The sequence below is a fragment of the Piliocolobus tephrosceles genome, chromosome 8 (genome assembly GCF_002776525.5).
Source record: "Piliocolobus tephrosceles isolate RC106 chromosome 8, ASM277652v3, whole genome shotgun sequence".
Taxonomy (NCBI): Eukaryota; Metazoa; Chordata; class Mammalia; order Primates; family Cercopithecidae; genus Piliocolobus; species Piliocolobus tephrosceles.
In genome coordinates, this window is record NC_045441.1 from 39,452,876 (window position 1) to 39,468,007 (window position 15,132).

General features: G+C 43.5%; 1 protein-coding gene across 3 annotated transcripts in view; it reads right to left on the reverse strand.

Moving 5' to 3' along the window:
* The window catches only part of COBL (cordon-bleu WH2 repeat protein), a 303,066-nt gene that overhangs the window by 111,994 nt on the left and 175,940 nt on the right, over nucleotides 1–15,132 (reverse strand). The gene's annotated exons all lie outside the window — the stretch shown is intronic.

Consider the following 15,132-nt stretch of genomic DNA (forward strand, 5'->3'; position numbering starts at 1 on the left):
AGAAAACAACAGAATCCTTTATAACTCCAGCTCGCAAGGATCAAACAAGGGGGTCAAAACAGTGCAGTCAAATGGTATGACATACAAAGGAGAAAGAAAATACGTGCAGAGGGAGGGTAAATGGCCTAAAATATAAGTTATTTCACTGTCAAATAAATTTACCCACTAAAAATGTTTCAGACATCAGTGAACCTTTTTAGGTTGAAAATATTTTACTCAAAAATGTAACACAAGTAAGGCATTTGGTGAAACTATATTTACCATATTTAAGTAAAAAGATCTTACTTAAGATTATACCTTTTAAAGGAAGTGGTTAAATAATTTTTTACATTTTATTATTAATTGTGGCAAATACACATAACATAAAATTTACCATCTTAACCAGTTTTAATTGTGCAGTTCAGTAGTGTTAAGTACATTCACATTGTTGTGCCACCAATCTCCAAAACTCTTTTCATCTTGTGACACTGAAACTCTGTACCCATCCCACAATAACTCCCCAAATCCCACCCGCTAGGTCCTGGCAAGCATCATCCTACTTTTTGTCTCCATGAATCTGACTAGTGTTAGGTACCTCATGTATGTGGAATCACATGGCATTTGTGTATTTGTCTTTTTATGACCGGCTTGTTTCACTTAGCATAATGTCCTCAAGGTACATCCATGATGATGCATGTATCAAAATTTCCTTCCTTTTAAATGTTTAAATATTTATTTTTGTATACTACAGAATAATATTTCATTGTAAACAAATAAACAAACCACAGTTTACCTATTCATCCATCGATGGACATCTGTGTTACTTCCATGTTTCAGCTATTACAAATCATGCTGCGATGAACATGGGTATCATGTACAGGTATCTCTCTCAGGCCCTGCTTTCAATTATTTTGGATATATACCCGGAAGTGAAATTGCTAGATCCTATGGGAGTTCTACTTTGGATTTTCTGAGGACCCGTCATACTGTTTTCCATAGTGGCTGCATCATTTTACACTCCCACCAACAATGCACAAGGCTTCCAATTTCTCTACGTCCCCCGCAATGCATCTTTTCTTTTGGGTTTTTTTTCTCATAGCAGCCATCCTAATGGGTATGAGGTGGTATCTCATTGTGGTTTTGATTTGCATTTCTCTTATGATTAGTGCTGCTGAGCATCTTTTCATGTGCTTGCTGACTTGTATATCTTCTTTGGATAAATGTCTATTTAAGCCCTTTGCTCATTTTTTAATTGAGTTGTTTGTTTTTTGTTGTTGAGTTGAAGTTGAAGTTGAGTCTCCATACATTCCGGATATAAATCCCTTATCATATACATAATTTGCAAATATCTTCTCCCATTCCGCGTGTTGTCTTTTTAATCTGCCGACTGTGTCCTTTGGTGCACAAAAGCAAAAGCTTTGCAGATACTAAAATTTTGTGAGCTTGGCTGAGGAGTAAATCAAATGTCTCTGAAAGAAGGTTAGTTCTTTGAACCCAGAGCAGTCAAGGCTGAGTTCAGAATGGAAGTTCAAGACGAAATGGTGCCTAGGAGGCTCTGCACGGAGCTTCAGTTTCCAAATCCTGAACAGTGCTTCAAAGATAGGAATTAGGATCTTTTACACTGCAAATTTAAAATCCTGATTTATATTTGACAACCTACTTTTCTGATTGTAGATTATCAAGGTGACGGGAGAGAATCATGAATATATGTAAAAAGTTGCAAAATGTAAAGGTGAGAGAAATAATCAACTCCCCCTTTCAGCAGTTTCCCTTCATAGTGAAAAACACACTGACTATTGATGTGACTGACAGGCAAAACCAAAGTGACAAAGTATGATGAAGTACAAGAATAAGAACAGCATACGTAAATGGTGGATATTTGAAGAGCGTAACTCTCTAACACAAAGCCAGCTTCCCATTTCCTCCGTGTTGCTAAAATGTCAACGTGCAGGTGAGTGGCGAGCTCACCTTTCATTTGATTTTATCACAGACAGCCCCCATACAATGTCACACTCCAGTGAGCGCTAAAAATACTTAAGACTCTAATCTCCTTCAAACAACACTTGCTTCTTTAGCCACAAGTGTCAGAGAGGAAATGATCCACAAACAAAAGGTAGACGTTAAGCAACTAAAATAGCTCCAGTTTCCTTTCTCTGCAAACCAGCGTTAGCTGCCTGGCTATTTCCACCAAGGAGGATCCTTGCAGCCTGGCTGTTTTCACAGGCTCTGCAGTGGGAGATGCCACAGGTTCCCAGGGATGTTTGCGTTGGACAGGAACTCGGCTTCCTTCGTGCCTCTGAGCACAATGCTGTCCTCATCTTCATCATCTCCAGGATGGGAGGAGACAGCTTGGATGCCAAAGATGATCTCTGCAGCACTTCTATTTTCCCAGCATTTTTAGAAAGGTTGTTTTGTACCATCATAAATGTTGTTTTTGTGCTTCCACATTGTAGAATATAAATAAAACCTATACTTGGCTGTTTATTACAAAATGCATTAGTATAAATTCAGTTATTTAGCTCTTTGCTAGTTTTGTTAATTTACTAAAATGGCAGATACATTTTATATCTGGAACATTTAAAATTTAGATGTCAGGCCAGGCGCAGTGGCTCACGCTTGTAATCCCAGCCCTTTGGGAAGCCGAGGTGGGTGGATCACCTGAGGTGAGGAGTCCAAGACCAGTCTGGCTAACATGACAAAACCCTGTCTCTACTACAAACACAAAAATTAGCAGGGCATGGAGGCACATGGCTATAATGCCAGTGACTCAGGAGGCTGAGACACAAGAATTGCTTGAACCCAAGAGGAGGAGGCTGCAGTAAGCTGAGATCGTATCACTGACTGCACTCCAGCCTGGGCGACAGAGCAAGACTCTATCTCAAAAAAAAAAAAAAAAAAAAAAAATTAAATGGTAAAATTATTTTTGTAAAATGTAGACTCAAAAACAGTTTAGTTAGGCCTGAAAGAAACCTACTTGTTTTATTTGTTGTCCCTATCAAGACTTTTAAACTCTCATAACATACCGTATGAGGAGACAGATAGATTTTTGGAAGTTGGGTAAAGCCAAAACAAAAGGAAGCATCTCAAAAAATAGGCAGATATCCGTATCTGAGCAAAACTGATATTTTTACAATACATTTGGCTATGCCTACAGTAATGGTTGGCAGTTCACACCTTTTAACATAAGTTTGACATGGGTTCCAGACTTCTTGAGTTTATATATATTTGGAGCTAGCTAGCCTGATGAAGTTAACCCCATTTACTAAGTAGTTCCATCAAGAGAACAGAGTTCTACAGAACAAGAGCCTTGTATCCCTTGTCGCTACCTTGCCAGTTTTGCTTAATTTTTTTTGACAAGAGGCCATGTGTGGAGATGAACCAATTCTATCATTTTCTGCCAGGATGTTTCAACTGTAGTAGGACTTTCGGCACGAGCAGAACAGGCTGCTGAGAAAGAGTGCCATGAACAGACAGTGCTAAGGAAGCTCTCCAGCGAAAAATCCAAGGAGGCTGCCAATGATGGAGCAGGGGTACATTCTTCCTTCAAGAAGATGCATACAACTGTTTTTAAATCTTTGAGTTTTGATTCTCAAGCAGCAAATGCATGACTTCCCTGTCAATGACGAGTAAATGAGTCAAACATTTTCTCCATTCCAGAATCTCTATGTCTAACAAGATCGTGCTGAAGTGACTCACTGCAGTGCTATACCATGTGACAGCACCATGCCGCCTCCTCACCCACACCATCCCTGGCAGAGGCTGCAGAGCCAGAGTCACCCTGCACCCCCTCTGCCAAGCATTACACAACTCTCTTTGATTGAATCAGCACCAATGCATGATGGCTCCATGCAGAAAAGACATCAGACAGGCCCATATTCTGTTGCTTACTGGCAGTAGTAGTAGCCCTGCGACTTCACTTTCCCTTTGTAAACCTCAGTGTTCTCACTGGTAAAATGAAGATAACAGAACCTGTCTTATAAGGATATTGTAAAGATGAAGTTATATGAGATGATGTGCATAAAAGTTCTAGCAGAGTACCTGGGATCCAACAAGAACTGAACTGTTGCTGGGTCTCTCTAATTGCTGTTGTGCTTAACTTGGGACCAGTTTCATGGGACCAGCTGGCTGAGGACTGGATGATGGTGCCTTTGCTGTCTTCCTGCTGGCTAGTGTACTTCCACATGCAATTTATCAGGCACAATGGTTTTTCATTGATCTAGCAATCTCCAATAGATTTAGCAATTAAAATGTGACCATCAGGGATGAATAACCTCTGTCTGCTTGGATTTCTTCCATGACTTGCATGTCACTTACCAAGAAAGAATCTGGAAGTGACACCTTCACCCAGTGTATCTCTGGCCCCCAACTGAAATTAGATGGCCTTTCCAACACTGATGGCTTCTCTTGGATGGGAATTAGACTGGAACCATACAAACTAAAGTTGCAAGTGGGAGCTTCCCATGGGGTTGGCTGCTGCCACTGTCCTGGACCCCTATGTCATAATCTACCCAAGAGACAAGCATTCTCTGCATTTTAGGGACATAAACTGCTCCAATTCAGTGCTGAGAGCCTTTAAAGGGCTGAGCCTTACACACCCTTCAGTTCCTCATGGAAACTGTTCTGCCTGTAGACAGGAACCCCATTTTCCTTTATTATGATCTGAACTTGTTTCCCCTCCAATTTTTTTCTTTTGATAGAGTCTCACTCTATTGCCTAGGCTACAGTGCAGTGGTGTGATCTCAGCTCATTGCAACCTCTGCCTCCCAAGTTCAGGCAATTCTTGTGCCTCAGCTTCCTGAGTAGCTGGGATTACAGGCATATGCCACCACACCCAGCTAATTTCTTCATATTATTAGTAGAGACAAGGTTTTGCCATTTGGCCAGGCTGGTCTTGAACTTCTGACCTTAAGTGATCCATCAGCCTCAGCCTCTCAAAGTGCTGGAATTACAGGTGTGAGTCACTGTGCCTGGCCTCTCCCACCAAAATTTGTGTGTTGAAGTCCTAATCCCCAACATGACTATATTTGGACATGGGGCCTCTAAAGAAGTAACTAAACTAAAATGAGGTCATTAAGGTAGGCTCTAATCCAATATGACCGTACTTATAAGAAGAGGACAGGACACCTGGGATGCACAGGTACCACAAAGGCCCTGCAAGGCCACAGCAGCAAGACAGCTGTCTGCAAGCCAAGGAAGAGCCTCAGGAGCAACCAACCTTGCTGACACCTTGGTCTTGAACTTCCAGCCTCTAGGACTGTAAGAAATAAATTTCTGTTGTTGAAACCACCCAGTCGGTGGCATTTTGGTTTTGGCAGCCCTAGAAAACTTACACACCCTTTCACTTAAATGTTAAGGCAATAATTATGCTTGCAAAAATTCAAACTATGATCTACTCCTCCAGACTATGTTTTAGACTTGGTCTTCTGTTTTACAAACTGTCATGGTGCCGAGCAATCACTCAGCCTCTCTGTGCCCCATCACCTATAAAACAGATATGACAGTCCCTATCTTGTGGGGATTTGGGAAGGATTAAATAAGATAATATAGGTAAACACTAAATATACTGCCATGTGGCACTTTCCCCATATATTCATAGCTCTCTTGCCCCAATTTGGCCTGACAGAAATTTTTTTTCTACATTCATCTAAAACAAATGTTTTCAGAACATCCACATACTTGCTCAGGTCTTGTCTTCTGGGGCAATGAGATGTCGCCCTACTGTCTTGGGACAGAAATTAAACATCGGGATGTAGCGATTGTTTACCAGTGAAACTTTCCATTTTTCAGCTAACATTTTTTAATTTCTGTATCATTTAAGTAAGGGATGGTAACTTCTAGACGCTTCAATTCCAAGAATGTTCTCCTCTGAACGCCTTTTAGTTTTTTTCTCTTAAAATATGGTGTTCAGGCTGAGTCTGGTGGCTCACGCTGTAATCCCAGCACTCTGGGAGGCCGAGGTGAACAGATCACTTGAGGTCAGGAATTCAAGACCAGCTTTGCCAACACGGCGAAACCCCATCTCTACTAGAAATATAAAAATTAGCCAGGCATGGTGGCATGCACCTGCAGTCCCAGCTACACAGGCTGAGGCAGGAGAATCGCTTGAACCTGGTAGGTGGAGGTTGCAGTAAGCCAGGACAGTGCTACTGCACTCCAGCCTGGGTGACAGAGCGAGACTCTGTCTCAAAAAAAAAAGTGTTCAGAGACCTACTCACTGAAGGAACAGATGTTGCCAGCACAGAATAGATTGGCACCACCCCACACTCATCCTGATCATCATGCTTCTGTTAGGACAGGCTAGGCCACTGTATCCCTTTCACAGCCTTCACTGGCTCCTAGCCCCACCAAACTGCCAGAGTGGCTTTCTTGGGTGTGCCATTTTTATCAGGGCACCCTCATTCTCATACCTGAAATTGAAGGGCCTCTGGGGTGAGCCTTGGACTGAGGTACATAGAGGAGCCTGGATTGGACCTGGACGTGGGACTCCTCTCATTCACAGTCCATGGCATGTGTAGCAAGGAAGTGACTGATCTGGACGTCATCAGAGACCTTGAGAGTGTGAGTCACTCACCCCTCCCAAATGTCATCTCCCGGAGGATCTGCCTGGCTTAGGGAACCACTCTGAACCCTAATGCTGCCCTATTTGCCCTCCATTCACCAAACCCTGCAGCTGGAGCAGAACATATCCAAGTTGCTGGTTAATTCAAGGTGCTCCCCCTCTTCAGTGTTACTAGAGACCTCCCTCCAGAAAGACAATGGCCCATTCGTCTCACATGAGCCTCCTTAGCTGTCTGACATTGAGGCCATGTTCACCTGCTCATAAATGTCTACTGAGGGTCCACCACACATCAGGCATATGCTTATGGCTGGGGACACCATGGGGAACAAGTCATGGTCCCAAGCTGATGGCAAATACAAGTTGTGTGCTCGAGACTGTGGGACGTGGAGGGCCCTGGATCTGTCTCAACCTTGTTGCTTGTGGTCCCACTTCATATTGGTCTATCACTACCCTCACCAAGGAGTACTACGAGATGAGTGACAACATGGGCGGCTGCTACAAAGACACCGAACTAGAAAGTCACAAATGTGGGCTACACCCAGAGTCCGGTTTCTTGAAAGAGTATATCAAGCCAGCAGGGGGGATGGGGCCACTGATGCTACAGATGCCCAAGTCCTCAGCTTGTTAGGCTGCTGCCCACAACTAAACAGCGGAGCATGATTTTGCCTTTGGAAAGAATTCTGGAACCCAGAAGAACAGGGAACAAACCAAGAGTATTTTTCACTCTGCTACAGGGACAGACGCAACTGGGGAGGGTGCAGGTTCCTTGTCCAGGAAGTCACTGGCTGCATTTTGCTTTGGACAAAAAAGTATAAGGTCGGGGAGAGGATGTTGTTGTGGGAACAGAGTGTTCGGCGGCCTTGTGTTCAAGGCAGACTTCTGAATTTCTGAAAGACTAAAGCATTCACAGTAAGTCCAAAAAGACACAGGAACAAACACACAAAAGAAGCTGAAAGGTCTGGGGGGTGTGGCTATAAAGGAAACCTCCCTTCCGGCCTGAAGGCTGGGTGTGCGAAGGCTAAGGGCGTTTTACTGAAGAGCAGCCCCAGAGAGCAAAGGGGTGATCCGAACAACCTCAGCTCTTTTGGGGGACATAACAATGTGCCACTGAGTTACCAACCGCTGGCAAAACACAAAACGGTAACACCACTCATTGTTCTTGACCTTCACCGGAGGATGCACACTGTAACATGAAAGGGAAACACAGCGCTCCCACGGTATTCCAGAATATGAAGCTGCGTGATCCAGTTCACAGTGCAGGAAGTGGGAAAACTTCTGCCACATCTGGAAGAAAGTCTGGGCAGCTGGTTCATGTATACGATCTGAAGTATCTTAAACTCTAAGATGGGTCCCTGGATACACAGAAACCCCACCTTGATGGCGACACCCTCTTCCTCTCTAAGGTTTTTATTCATCTCATACAAAGTTGCAGAGGGAAAGTGTCCCTGCTCTAAACCCAGATTTACTTCTTTGCTCTTCTTTTGCAGGCATCTCTGACATGCAGCTCATCCTGGTCTGAGACTCAGTTTCTACAACTCAGGTGACAACAGACATCATAATTAGCAAGGTTACCAGGATGGCTGTGAGGGTTAGATCTAACAAGTCATGAGGAGACATTTTATGCACAGCAAAGTAAGTGGAACACGTGTGTGTGTGTGTGTGTGTGTGTGTGTGTGTGTGTGTGTGTGTCTGTGTATTTTAAAGAGATATGGTTAACAGACATTGGAAGACCAAACTGAGTGAAGGGAATTTAAAAAGACAGCCAGATAGCTAAGAGAAAAAAAATTCCAGATGCAGAAAAGCGCCAAACACAGAGTGGGAAGGGGAGAGAAATAAGACGGAGGGGTGGGGAGCAAGTGCTGAAGAACTCTCCCATCTTATCTTCACATTGTGTGTGGCCATTGTACCCATTTACAGAAAGCAGAAGCTCGGTCGCTCACTGTGTGATAAGCGGCAATGTCAGCCTCCAGCCCACACGGCTGCTCCTACGGCCTCCCCTTTGCTGCCAGGGCCCTGCGCCCCTCAAGCCCCTCATGGAGGCTCCATTAGTGCTGTGCCGTGGATGGAAGATGAACAAGCAGGTTCCCTTGGCACTGTGGCAGGCGGGCGGGCGGGCGGGCAGGCACCTCCCCGGCCATCCCAGCAGCAGCAGCGTCTCTGGTCTGCCAGGTGGCATGCAAACTGCAAACAGGCCTGCCTGTGCCCTTACTCCTACCTGTGCCCAGACACACTGTCCTTGCCCCAACTCGCACTGAGGCAACAAGATCGTTCTCTAACTCTGGCACCTGCACTTTTCATGGCCCATTTACAACTCTTTTTCTTAGTGAGGAGTAAATATTCCAAGTCCTGGCCAAAGTTGGCATCATTTATTCCTTAAACGTTAAGTCAGCTTCTTGAGGAAAGCAATTCCTTCACTATTTGCGCACATTCTGAAATCAGATTTTTTTCACTGAGAAACGCTTCAGGCTGCCATAACAAAATACCATAGATTGGGAGGCTTATAAACAACAGATACTGATTTCTCACAGTACTGGAGGCTGAAGTCCAAGATCATGGTGTGGACCGACTTGTGTCTGGAGGGCCGGCTTCCTGGTTCAGAGGGCGCCTTCTTGCTGTGTGCTCACATGGTGGAAGGGGCGGAGGAGCTCTCTGGGCTCTCTTTTACAAGGACACTAATCCCATCATGAGGTTCCATCCTCATGACCTCATCACTCCCCAACCATGATAATGTTTGGAGTTAGGATTCTGACATCTGAGTTTTGGAGGATGCCAACATTTAGAGCACAGCAGAGATGATCTATACATATGTTTGGTAAATAAATCATGTACACATAAAGTAAGTTTATATAAATATTTACTGGTTTAATGAGCACAGTGTTAGACACTGGAGACGTGTCAGGGAACACAGAATTCCCAGCTTCCTGAGCTGTCTGGCAGGGGCTGAAAGAAACCTGAAACTGGCAAGAGGGGCAGAGAGTTACCAGAGGGTGGAGGTGGCCAGCGAGACTTCATGGATGCAGTGACTGCCAAGCGAGGTCTGGTGCAGTGAGGAGGTGAACGGGACGCTAGGGAGAGGCAGGTGAAAGGCTCTGCCGGGTGTGGGGAGAAGCAGGAGAGACGCAGCTGGCACAGTCAACTGTGACGTGAGGCCAGCAGAGGCTTTAAGGCATGACATGACCCCGTTTCTGTTTAGATACCTGTCGCTCTAGCAATGGTGTAAAGAAGATTCTGCAGGGGAGAGGGGCATGAGCAGAAGCAGGGTCTAGTTAGGAAGCCAGTGCACCAGGAAACATCTCAGTGGGGCATGGGAGTGCTTGAGCCCAGGAGTGCAGGTGGGAACAGAGGGAAGTGGCTGGAAGGATACACTTCAAAGGAAAACAGGCAGGATTCCCTGACAGGTCGATGTGGTTGATGTGTGCAAGAAGAGAGGCCATCAAGGTGGGTCTAAAGATTCTGTCCTCATCATCTCATATTCTGGGTGGGCCGAGATGGTCTTCCCCTCCTGAGCTCATGGTAAACTGAAGGACTCTCTCTTGTCTGCTGAGCCTCAGCCGACCTCAGAGTCCTTCCTTCCAAACAAAGCACTCCAGGAGGCCAACTGGCTGAGGAGCGGCCATGAGATATACCCGGCAAAGATCAGAGCCCTCTAATTAGTGTGAAAAGCAATTTTTCAATGTCTACGGGCATCATCCACTTTATCAGTAACCAATTAACCACCACCACAAGGCATGTGATAAGAAACAGAAGGCAGACTTCACTCCAGGAGAAGGACAGCAGGAAGAAGTCTGCAAAGATGAGTATTGCAATGACCTCAACACCCCAGCTCAGATAGATGGGAAATATGCACGCTCATTTTAATAAGCAAAAAAATATCAGGCCTAAATGGAGACAGGACACTTCAGTCCGGCATCCACTGGCCAAGTGGTCTGCAGCCCAGCTCTCAGGTCCTTTCCAGTACAGGGGCTGCCAGGGCCTGCCTGCCCCTGGGTGTCCTCTCTGCAGAACAGGATCAAGAACACACCAGAGCGACTGAGGATGATCAAATGGACACTTCGGTTCTTGATGAAACGTGTCTTTGGGAGTCTGGTCAGCATAGTTTTATCACTTCCTGTAATATGCTAGTTACCAGATCCAGGAAATAGAACTTCAAGTAATAATGCTTTCCATTAAATGTCTAACATACACAGATCATCCTCAGTCTTCACACAGTGTGAAATACTATCTTTTTATGTATACACTGTGTTGAGATATTAGAGTAATAAATACCAATTCATGTTTTCAAGTGCAAGACCTTGTGCAGAGCAGTTATTCAACAAATATTCACTAATACATAAGCAAATTTTTCATAGAAAAGTCTATTTTGGGTTATACTAATAACTGATCATAACACAGCCTCCATCATCACTTATTTTAACGGCCAGCATCACTAGCAATTTCAGTCCCAATGCAATAATCTTGAGATCACGGAGAAACAGACTTGTCAAGTTGGAATTTTATAGTGTTGAACATAATAAATGCAATAATTCAAATACTAGCAAAAAAAGACAGCTGGAATAATTACTTTAAAATATTTTTGAATTACTTGTCAATTACAATAAAAATGGATTTATAGTTTTATCTGCATAAAAGCATGTAACTGTATACTGACTGAATAAATGAATAACTACATATTATATACTTGTGGAAAATGAAAACTAAAATTAAATAACACAGATAAGTAAACTTCCACAAGTTACTTATTTTTAATCACTTAAATGCAATACCAAAAAAGTTTTAAAAACTTCCTCTGTAAAATGCCAAGTATTATACAAAGAAAGATGCCAGCAGGAATAATTTAGAGTATTGTGTCAATCTTTAATAGATAAACTGAGTCCCCTATGAAAGGGTGTCTTGACAGTAATTGATTCTTCTTTTTTTTTTTTTTTTTTTTTTTTTTTTTGAGATGGAGTTTCACTCTTTTGCCCAGGCTGGAGTGCAGTGGCACAATCTCAGCCTTCCGGTTTCAAGTGATTTTCCTGCCTTAGCCTCCCAAGTAGCTGGGATTACAGGCATCTGCCACCATGCCCAGCTAATTTTTGTATTTTTAGTAGGGATGGGGTTCTCCTGACCTTGTGATCCGCCCACCTTGGCCTCCCAAAGTGCTGGGATTACAGGTGTGAGCCACCGCGCCCGGTGATTTTTCTTCTTCTTAAACAGATGCTATCAGGACTGAAAGGGATGAACAACTCTCTCCTCCAGAATCCTGAGAAGGTTTGGAATAGTGAGTAGGGTGTTTGTGGTTTGTGGCTGAGAAGGGAAAATACCACCAAGCGAGGAGAGGGTGTTTAACAGAATTGTTTAACAGAATGAGTCTGTTGCAGGGCCTTGGTGATTTTTTAATTGTACATTTGGTATTTGCAGCAACAGCAAATTTGACTTTTAAATATAATCTGCTACTTGGTTAATACAGAACTCTGGCTGGGGCCATGGACCCTTCACTCCCTCTGCCCAGCCCTCCCTGCTTTAGGCATCCTGGCTACTTCTGTCCCCCACTGCACTGTGGCCAGCTCTCATCTCCCACCTTTATGCAGAGCACACACCTAAGGACACAAGGCATAGAGAAGGGTGATCTCATCCAAGCTCCCATTCTAGTGCTGGTCAAGCTGGGATCAGAACCCAGGCAAGTGCCATGAGATCTATGTCTGATCACTACAGCGATCACTGGCCAGTGCTGTTCTTAATGTTCCCATTTTACAGAGGAAACTGAGGACTGGAGATGAGCAGAGGGATGCCCACCCAGGCATCTGTGCGGACAGCCCCTACTCACAATCTTAATCCTGGCCTAAGAGCAGAACAAGTGAGGAAACCATGAGCAAAAAAGAGGAAAACAAACTCTCCTTCAGGATGGGTTGCTAAAGACTTGGTATGTTAGTCTGTGTTGCTCTAAAGAAACACCTGAGACTGGGTAATTTACAAAGAAAAAGGGTTTCATTGGCTCATGGTTCCACAGACTACAGGAAGCATGGCACCAGCATCTGCTTGGCTTCTGGTGAGGCCTCAGGAAGCTTTTACTCATGGTGAAAGGCAAAGGCGGATCAGGCAGGTCACATAGTGACAGAGGGAGCAGGGTCGGTGGGGCTGCCACACACTTTTAAACAACCAGATCTCAGGTAACTACCAGAGCGAGAACTCACTCATCCCCATGGGACCGGCACCAAGCCATTCATGAGGGATCCATCTCCATGACCCAAACACCTTCCACCAGGCCCCACCTCCAACTGGGATCACATTTCAACATGAGATTTGGAGAGGACAAACATCCAAACCGTATCACACAGTATAGGAAAGTGGTTCTAACCCAAATGCAAGAGCAGCGAGCAAGAATTCCAGCAGCTGCCTAGGGTCCGGGACAAAGGGAGAGTTCATCCTCTGTACATGGCACGATGGTGAGAGGACAGTGTGGGCCGCAGGTGAAGCAGGAAGAAAATCCTGTGCAGAACAGACAATTCCTCTGTCCTCCCGGATGAGGGTTCCCTGGGTCCCAGTGAGAAGGAGTGAGGACTACTGATGAGTTTTAACACATAACTTTAGGCCTGAGCTAACTTCATGGAAAACTGCATATAATTCTTATTCTACAGTATAGATGGACTCATTTTCAGGTAACTTTCCTACTGAAGAATCTCTTAGCAGATCTGTTGCCTTTGAGTAGTTAAAATTCAGAGCCAGCAGCTGAGCAAGGTAGTTTGCTATGGAAGGGTGGTTCTTAAAGTGGGATTTGCCAAAGTGGCAGCACTTAAGATACAAATGTTCAGACCCCATCCAGACCTACTGAATTAGCACTCAGGTGGGGCCCAGAAAAATGTGTTTTAACAAGCCCTTTGGGTGAACTGATGCCCACTCAAGTCTGAGAAATCCTGAGAGCCTAAGGTGCCTTAATGTGTACAATCAATCATTCTGGTCTGAAGTTTCCACATAATAAAAGCTGCATTCACAGTACTGTGGGAAGAGCCATGGGGTCTGAGGAGAGCATTCGGTCACCTCCAGGCTCTAAAACTTCTGGGAAAACCTCTTCAAAATTAGAAATAATAAACACACATGATCAAATTATGAATACATAAGCAGGTGACAAATACTAACATAATGATTATAATTTTTAGAAACTTTTCAAATGAACTGGAGGATGGCTAAAATTATCCCACCATTAGAACCTGAAGAAGCAAATACTGAATTTTTTAAACTAGTTGATACAAAATAATATTTTTAAATATACAAATGTAGGCATTTTCGTTTTCTTACAAACTAGTTATGTCTCTGAAAATGAACCTTTCCTCCTTGTTCAGGACACTGGTGTTAGTAACAGTTGCATATAAATAAGGCTTCCCAAACAAACATCTTATCTTTATATGGAAGGAAGTTCATGAAGAAGGAATTGACGTTCTTCCCTAACAACAACGACAATACATTTTTGGGTTCCTTTCCCAGAAATTAGTAAATAACAAAATACCTTTCAGTTTAAAAAAGCATGTTCAGAGCAAATGCTTAAATCTAATCCATATGCCACTCATGTGCTTAAAAAGGAAGATGGTTTCCATGAGCCAATTTCTCCATGCATTCTGTGCCAAATAAAACAGATTTCAGCAAAAAGCTTTTACTGCCTCAGAGGAAACTCTGTTCATTCTACAGGGTATAAAGTACTATTTATTTTTCATTCAGAATTCCCAATTCTCTACTTACTGCACATTTTCCCACTCAAGCAGACTTTATCCACTGTGGGTAAGCACATTAAATGCAGAAAAATACAACATCTTTTCTGGGTGGAAGAAATTTTTAAAATGCTGGTACAGTTCAGCATCTACATTTTATCACATTAAGAAAATATAGTTCTTATTAAAAGAAAAAAGCTGACATAATATTGATCCTGGAAGTCATACTTTTTATTACTGCTAAAGAAATACCTATCCTAAGCCAAAGCAAAAAGACATTCCCAGGGGCATGTAGCTGGGAAAGGCCAATGCTATCAATATGGTCTGCATGTTATAAAAAAGTTCAGAATCTACATCCAAGCAAATTAATGAGACACACTATAGATAATCAGAAGAAACAGCTTTGTGTTTTCCATTTGCATCATCTTATCATGGATGCGTACAACAAAAAGGTACCATTTGTGCCTAAATTTCTTTTAGGAAAACACAGCTAATATATCATGAAGAACTCGAAATAAGTCAGTCACATTAGAATATATATATATTCTATATTTTATATAGAATATATTTATTTTATATAAAAATATATATATATATATATTTTGAGACGGAGTTTTGCTCTTGTTGCACAGGCTAGAGTGCAGTGGCATGATCTCGGCTCGCTGCAACCTCTGCCTCCTGGGTTCAAGTGATTCTCCTGCCTCAGCCTTCTGAGTAGTTGGGACTACAGGCGTGCACCACCATGCCCGGCTAATTTTGTATTTTCAGTAGAGACGGGGTTTCACCATGTTGGCCATGGTTGGTCTTGAACTTCTGACCTCAGGTGATCCTCCTGCCTCAGCCTCCCAAAGTGCTGGGATTACAGGCGTGAGCTACTGTGCCCAGCCTAGAAAATATTTAAGAGACACAAAA